We start from the raw sequence: 6,242 nt of genomic DNA, 5'->3' as shown, positions 1-6,242 counted from the left end.
AACAAAAGAAATTTAAAGCCCTCACAAACTGGTGGGAAGGTAATTGGTCATGGTGGCACAAACCTATAATCTCAGCACTTAGGAAGCTAAGGTAAAAGTGCCATGAGTTCAAGACCAGCCTGGACTACACAGTGAGTTCAAGGCACATTGAAAACTCTATCTCAAAATGAACAAACAAACAAAAGGGGTGTGAATGTGAAATGGTATCACTGTTGTGCTAAAAAGCATAGCAATTCTTCACTTATTCATCCTCTTCTTTATTATGTTGAACTCTGGTAGCAAATGGAACAAAACCAGGCATCTGGGAAAAAGCAACTGTGTCCATGACGACAATGGTATGGTTCATGCTAAATTCCAAACAACCTTCCCTCCAAGGCCACTGGGTACAAAATCATGTGATGTGATTATGTACCCTTCAAGAATTTAGACTACTGGCAGGCGCAAGGGCCTGAGTTCAACCCCAGTTCTGCCAAAAAAAAAAAAAAGACTTTAGACTAATACCAAGTAAATATATAAAAATGAATTTGTAGCTGAGAATGGTGTCACACACCTATAATTGCAACACTTGGGAGGGTGAGGCAGAATGATCACTGAGTTCTAGGCCAGTGTGAACTGCATAGTGAAACCCTCTTTCACAAAGACAAAAAAAGGGCCAGGGCAATAGTTCAGGGGTCTAAGTACCTCCCTGGCAAGTGCAAGGTCCCAAGTTCAATCCCCAGTACCACAGTCCATGCTGGCCATCAAAACCAGATGTGGTAGCACACACCTATACTCCCAGTGCTGGGGAAGCTGAGGATCACTATGAATCTGAGTTGTGTAGCAGACCCTGTACCAAATAAACAGATTAAAAATAAATATTTTAAAGTTCAATATGGAATTATACTGTAATTCTGTACTTCCACTCTTAGGTATATCCCCAAAAACTGAATGCAAGCACTGAAACAAAAACTTGTACATCAGTGTTCACAAAGGCACTATTAACAATAACAAAAATGTAGAAACAACCTAAGTGTCCACTGACTGATAAATGACTATATATAATATGGTATATATAGTATCTGTCAAAGAAAATTATACATCAAGAAAAGAAAAACTTGGTTGTTTTTGTCTGTTTGGGTTTTTTTTTTTGCATTTCAGGCTGGTCCTGCCTCAGCCTCTCAAGTGCTGGGATTATAGGTTTAAGCCACCATGCCCAGCCTATAAATAGTTTAATATTATTGAGACATGAGATTAATACAAGTTATTTCTGGCCTCTATAAATACAAGAAGTTTTCGAAGAAGTGGCCACTAAGCCTCCAGACATTTATTAGTACAGTGAACTGCTAAAGTGTGTATACATTTTTTGGTGGACTTTATTTACACATACAATAAATATTACCCAGCCATAAAAAGGAATTAAATTCCAATACATGCTACAATACAGATGAATCTTGAAAACATTGTGCTAAGAGAAAGAAAAAGACAAATATATGCTTCCTCTTAATAAGGTACTAAGATAAAGAAAACTCATATAGCAGAACAGAGGTAATAGGAAAGGACCGGGAGCTGTGTTTAAAGGGCATAGAACCTTCAATTGTGAGTTCAATCCCCGGTTCTGCCAAAAAAGAAAAAAATCTTTATTTGAAACAATCCGTCTGGAGAAGGATATTAGTGAGGACTGCATAACAGTGTGAATGTACTTGAAGTCACTGAATAGTATACTTAAAATCATTATAGTAAATTTTTATGTCATGCATATCTAATCATAATGAAAATGTGTACAAAATAGGAAGTCATTTTTTTCAATAAAGGGGAAAAAAATGAAGATTTCCTTTGAGAGCAAAAATCAGAGTAGGCCAGCAAGACAGCTCAGTGGCAGACAGCAGAAGAGTACCTGTCTGGAATGTACAAGCCATGGGTTCAATCCCCAGCACCAAAAATAAATGAATAAACAAACAGACAAGAGTTTCAAAGTGTCAGAAGGCAATATAATCTATAATCTACGAGTTAGTTTGTACAATGGTCTTTTGGGGGATTGAACTCAGGCCCTTCTACTGAGCCATCTCCCCGGCCCCTATACAATGGTCTTGCCAGGACTGAATATCTAGATATTTCAGGGCCTTCACACTGAACTACATCCCTATCTCTTTTTAAAAAATTGATTATTTGAGGCCAGGGAGACAGCTCAGTAGAATAAGCGCTTGCCTTGCAAGCACAGGGTCCTGAGTTCAATCCCCAGTACCCCCCCTCCCCCCACAAAACTGAATATTTTCACTAAATTTTTTTGGGAAAAAAAGTTCTATTGTAATTTCTTCCATAACTGTGTCACTCCTAGATAGCTAAAAATAAATGACGGGCTAAGGATGTAGCTCAGTGGTACAGCATCTGCCTGGCAAGCATGAGGCTCTGGGTTTGATTCCTGATACCAAAAAAAATAATTAAAATGAAAACACTTTGTCGTCATCCATATCAAGAAGTAAAAACTGGACCAACCAGATAGCTCAGCAGATTAAAGCACCTGCTTAGGCAGATGCAGAGTCCAGGTTTCGATCTACCCCACCATGCGGTGCCTTAGGAGGGCGAGACTGGGCATAGTGGCTCACGCCTGTAATCCCAGCTCTTGGGAGACTGAAAACAGGGGGATCACTACAAGTCCAATCTGTATAGTGAGACCCTGTGCTAAATACATTTTTTAAAAAAAAGTAAAAACTAAAAAATAAAAATAAAAGTTTCCTAGTAGACCTCCAAGTACTTAGTTTTGTTGAGTTTTTGGTTCGGTGCTGGGGATTGAACCCTGGGCCTCAGGCATACTTATCACACATTCTACCTAGCCCCAGCCTCCAGCTGGTAATTTGAAAAATATTTTAGTGTATCTCTGGGTGATAGGCAGTTTCTTTCTATTGTTCTTTATAGTTCCACTTTTACTGGGGGGGGGTACTGTAGATTGAACACAGTGCCTTCACACTTAACTACATCCCCAACCTTTTCAAAAAAAAACTTTTAATAGTACTGTTGGGGATAACACTTCATTCTTTGACCTATCTCATTTTCATATTTGTGTCCGTCCTTGGTTGTTCCCGACCCTTAACCCTCAACACTGTGTTAAAAAAAAAAGTCTAAATTTTGCTAACAGATTGTGTAATTCCCAGTTGGGCCTGGTGGCACGCACCTGTAATTCCAGCTCTTAGGGGGCCTGAGGCAGGGGGATCACAATGTGTTCAAGCCCTACCTGGGCTACAAAGGGAATTCAAGGCCTGAACGACAGGGCAAGACTGTCTCCAAAATAATGATGATGCAGAATAGAATGTCGAGCTCCTTCTCCACAGATCCCTCCCACCTCGACCCCAACCTCAGCTTCCTGTCCTCACTTTCCCTCAAAAATTCCGCTTTTTCCACCTACCTTGCCACTCCCACTTGCCCAACTCTTCCACTCCTTTTATGCCCTTATCTTTACCCCCTCAGTTTGTCGGCCACCATTCTCTAAACATTCCCTTCCCCGGGGCGGGGGGGTGCATACTTCCATGGTTCATAGGCTCCATTCTATTTGCCAGCTCCTCCCACCCACCCTTAATATTCCAGCCCGCGCGCACACAGCATCAGTTCTCTCTTCCTCGTCTCTGAAATCAGCACCTCATGAGCCTTTGACCCAAGGGTAAGGTAGCCCGGTGATAGATGGGTTAACTGACCCATGGTCTCAAACCGCATAAAAAGATGTTAAATGACCCACCTCCTAGGCGGATGCTTTTGCCCGATGACGCGTCTGGCGTGGGCCTGTGCAGTCTCAAATTTTTACGCCACCCGCAGCGCGAAGTTCCTAGACACGCAAATGCCACGGTCCCCGCGCGCCGCCATCTTGTGAGGCCATCCGGCGTAATGATTGGACAAATAGCTCTCGCGATACTGCCACCTAACCTGAAGAAAGGAAGAAGTGTCGCGATATCTGAAATTTGCGGCTCCTTTTGACAGAAGGCGGGGTTGAGGGGGTGCGTGGTAGCTAGTGAAAGAGTCCTTTGCGGTGAGGTGAAAGAGGGACCAGGACACCAACCCGCTGAGGAACTTTTTGTTTTTATTAAAGTAGCTTTCTGGGTCTACCTCTAGGTTTCCCAAGTCATACTCTCTGAAGATGGCAGAGAATAGGAGGATGCGGGAGGGAGACTATTGTGTTTGATGACGGGCAATTGTTGCTTATTGTGTAACAGGTCTCTCTTTATAGGGTGCCATATTTAATCATCACAGATCCGTGAGGTGGGATATGAGTAGCCTCATTTACAGAAGAACTGAGGATTAGAGAAGTCGTATGTTAAAGATCTTACATTCAGATGTCATAAAATCCTTGTTCTTTGATTTTCCTCACTTGCCTCTTGAACTAGAAGCTCACAATGCATTTCATTTTTGTTTCAACTCCGTTATTCTCATTTTTACTTTCAGATAAGTAGAGTGAGCTTTAGTCTCCCTATCCTATAACGGAAACAGAAACGAGACCTTAAAAAGGCCCGAAGCTAGTAACAAAGCTAGAGCTAAAGTCTGTGCCTAGGACTTTTTAATGGGGGGGGAGGGAATTGGGGGGGGCAGGGTTGTTTGTATTTTGGGTTTTTTGAGACAGGGTTTTGCTGTGCAGTTCAGGCTGATCTTAAACTCATTCTTTTACCGAGGCTGGCCTCCAACTCACTGTGATCCTCCTGATTCAGACTCCCCAGTGCTACAGTTATAAGTGTATACCACCACGCCCAGCTTTTAATGGTTTTTAAGAAATGAGCTGGGCAACACTCCCCTAGCAAGTTCCAGGTCCTGAGTTCAATTCTCAGTAGGAAAAAGCAAAACTATAAAACATGGGTTGGGGATATATTTTAGTGGGAGAGCATGTGTTTTACCATGCACAAGTTCTTGTCTTCCATCCCCTGCCCTACAAAAACAAAACAGAACAAAAATGGCAACAGTACATGATGGCACATACTTCTCCTAGAGAGACTATGAAAAGAAGCCACATGGAGAGGGGGAAAAAAGCTGAAACTACAGAAGAGAGCCAGCTCTTTCAGCTGAGAAAGCTAATGCTGGGCCCGTGGGCAAGGACAGCAGAATAGCTGGTTTAATCACAGCCTGGATTGCAAAACTGAGTAAATAAAATGGTTGTTGTTTTCAGTCACATATTTTAGAATGGTTCATTAGATGATAGGTAATGAAAACATGACAACTTTCCGTCAGTGATGTCTGCATAAAGCTCAGCTCTCCACTCCTTATTGCTTATCTCCCACTTTTATGGTACTAATTTGCCAAATGAATTCATACTAAGTATTAGGTCCTGAGCACTACTACCCCCTTCCTTTTGAAACAGGATCTCCCTAGGTAGCCCAGGCTGAATTTGTAGTGGTCTTCCTACTTCAGTTTACTAATGGCTAGGATTACAAAGTATGAGCCATTATGTCCTGCTGCTATTTTTGTTCTGTTTTTTTTTGTTTGTTTTTTTTTGTGATGCAAGTCAAGAACTTGTGCATGCTAAAACACATGCTCTACCATTGGAATGTACAGTTTTGTTTTGTTTTTTCATACTGGGAATTGAACTCAGGACCTGGCACTTACCAGGCAGGTGCTGCCTACACATTGATTCAACATTTTCAAAAAGGTAAAAATGGAAACTGCTAACCTTATTAAATCTTAGGTTCAGAACTGGCACTTTCACCATGTTCTGTGAGTTAAAGCAAACTGAACAATCCACCTGGATTCAAAGAGAAGGGACTGTGCCAATATGCCTTCCTGTATACAAAGCCATTGCTCTCCTTTTTTTGGTCTTTTTGAGACAGGGGCTCTCTGTGCAGTTCAGGCAGGCCTTGAGCTCAATTTGTAGCCCAGGCTGGTCTCCAACTCACAGCAATCCTCCTGCCTCAGCCTCCTGAGTGCTGGGATTACAGGCATGTGCCACCACACCCAGCACATCTACATACACAGCAGCAAAGACCAAGAAGTTGTACAATTAGTCAATTAAATCCTTTGCTTCTTTTGTTTCTTTATTGTTTGGGTATGTTTGTGGAGTCAGGGTCAAGCCATACTGCCCAGCTGTCCTTGAACTCCTAGGCTCAAGGAATCCTTCTGCCTCAACCTCATCAGGAGCTGAAACCACAGAAATGTATCATAGTGCCCAGCTGCTTATTTTATTTTATTTTTTTTTAAAGAGCACTTTCTTTTTTTTTTAATTATTTATTTATTTTATTCCTTTGTGTGTGTGTGTGTGTGTGTGTGTGTGTGTGTGTGTGTGTGGCCAGCTCAGC

The 6,242-nt window shown here is 41.9% G+C and overlaps 1 protein-coding gene across 1 annotated transcript in view; it reads right to left on the bottom strand.

Annotated features, from left to right (window-relative positions):
* The window catches only part of Mettl16 (methyltransferase like 16), an 87,459-nt gene extending 83,621 nt beyond the window's left edge, over window positions 1-3,838 (bottom strand). Inside the window, exon 1 of the mRNA XM_012515650.2 lies at window positions 3,707-3,838. The gene's annotated coding sequence lies outside the window, so the exon portion shown is untranslated. The remainder of the gene's footprint in view (window positions 1-3,706) is intronic.
* Between the last annotated feature and the right edge of the window lie 2,404 nt (window positions 3,839-6,242).

The sequence above is a fragment of the Octodon degus genome, unplaced genomic scaffold (assembly GCF_000260255.1).
Source record: "Octodon degus isolate 3935 unplaced genomic scaffold, OctDeg1.0 scaffold00072, whole genome shotgun sequence".
NCBI lineage: Eukaryota > Metazoa > Chordata > Mammalia > Rodentia > Octodontidae > Octodon > Octodon degus.
Note: the sequence above shows the minus strand (reverse complement) of the source record. Positions and strands in the feature narration are given on the sequence as shown.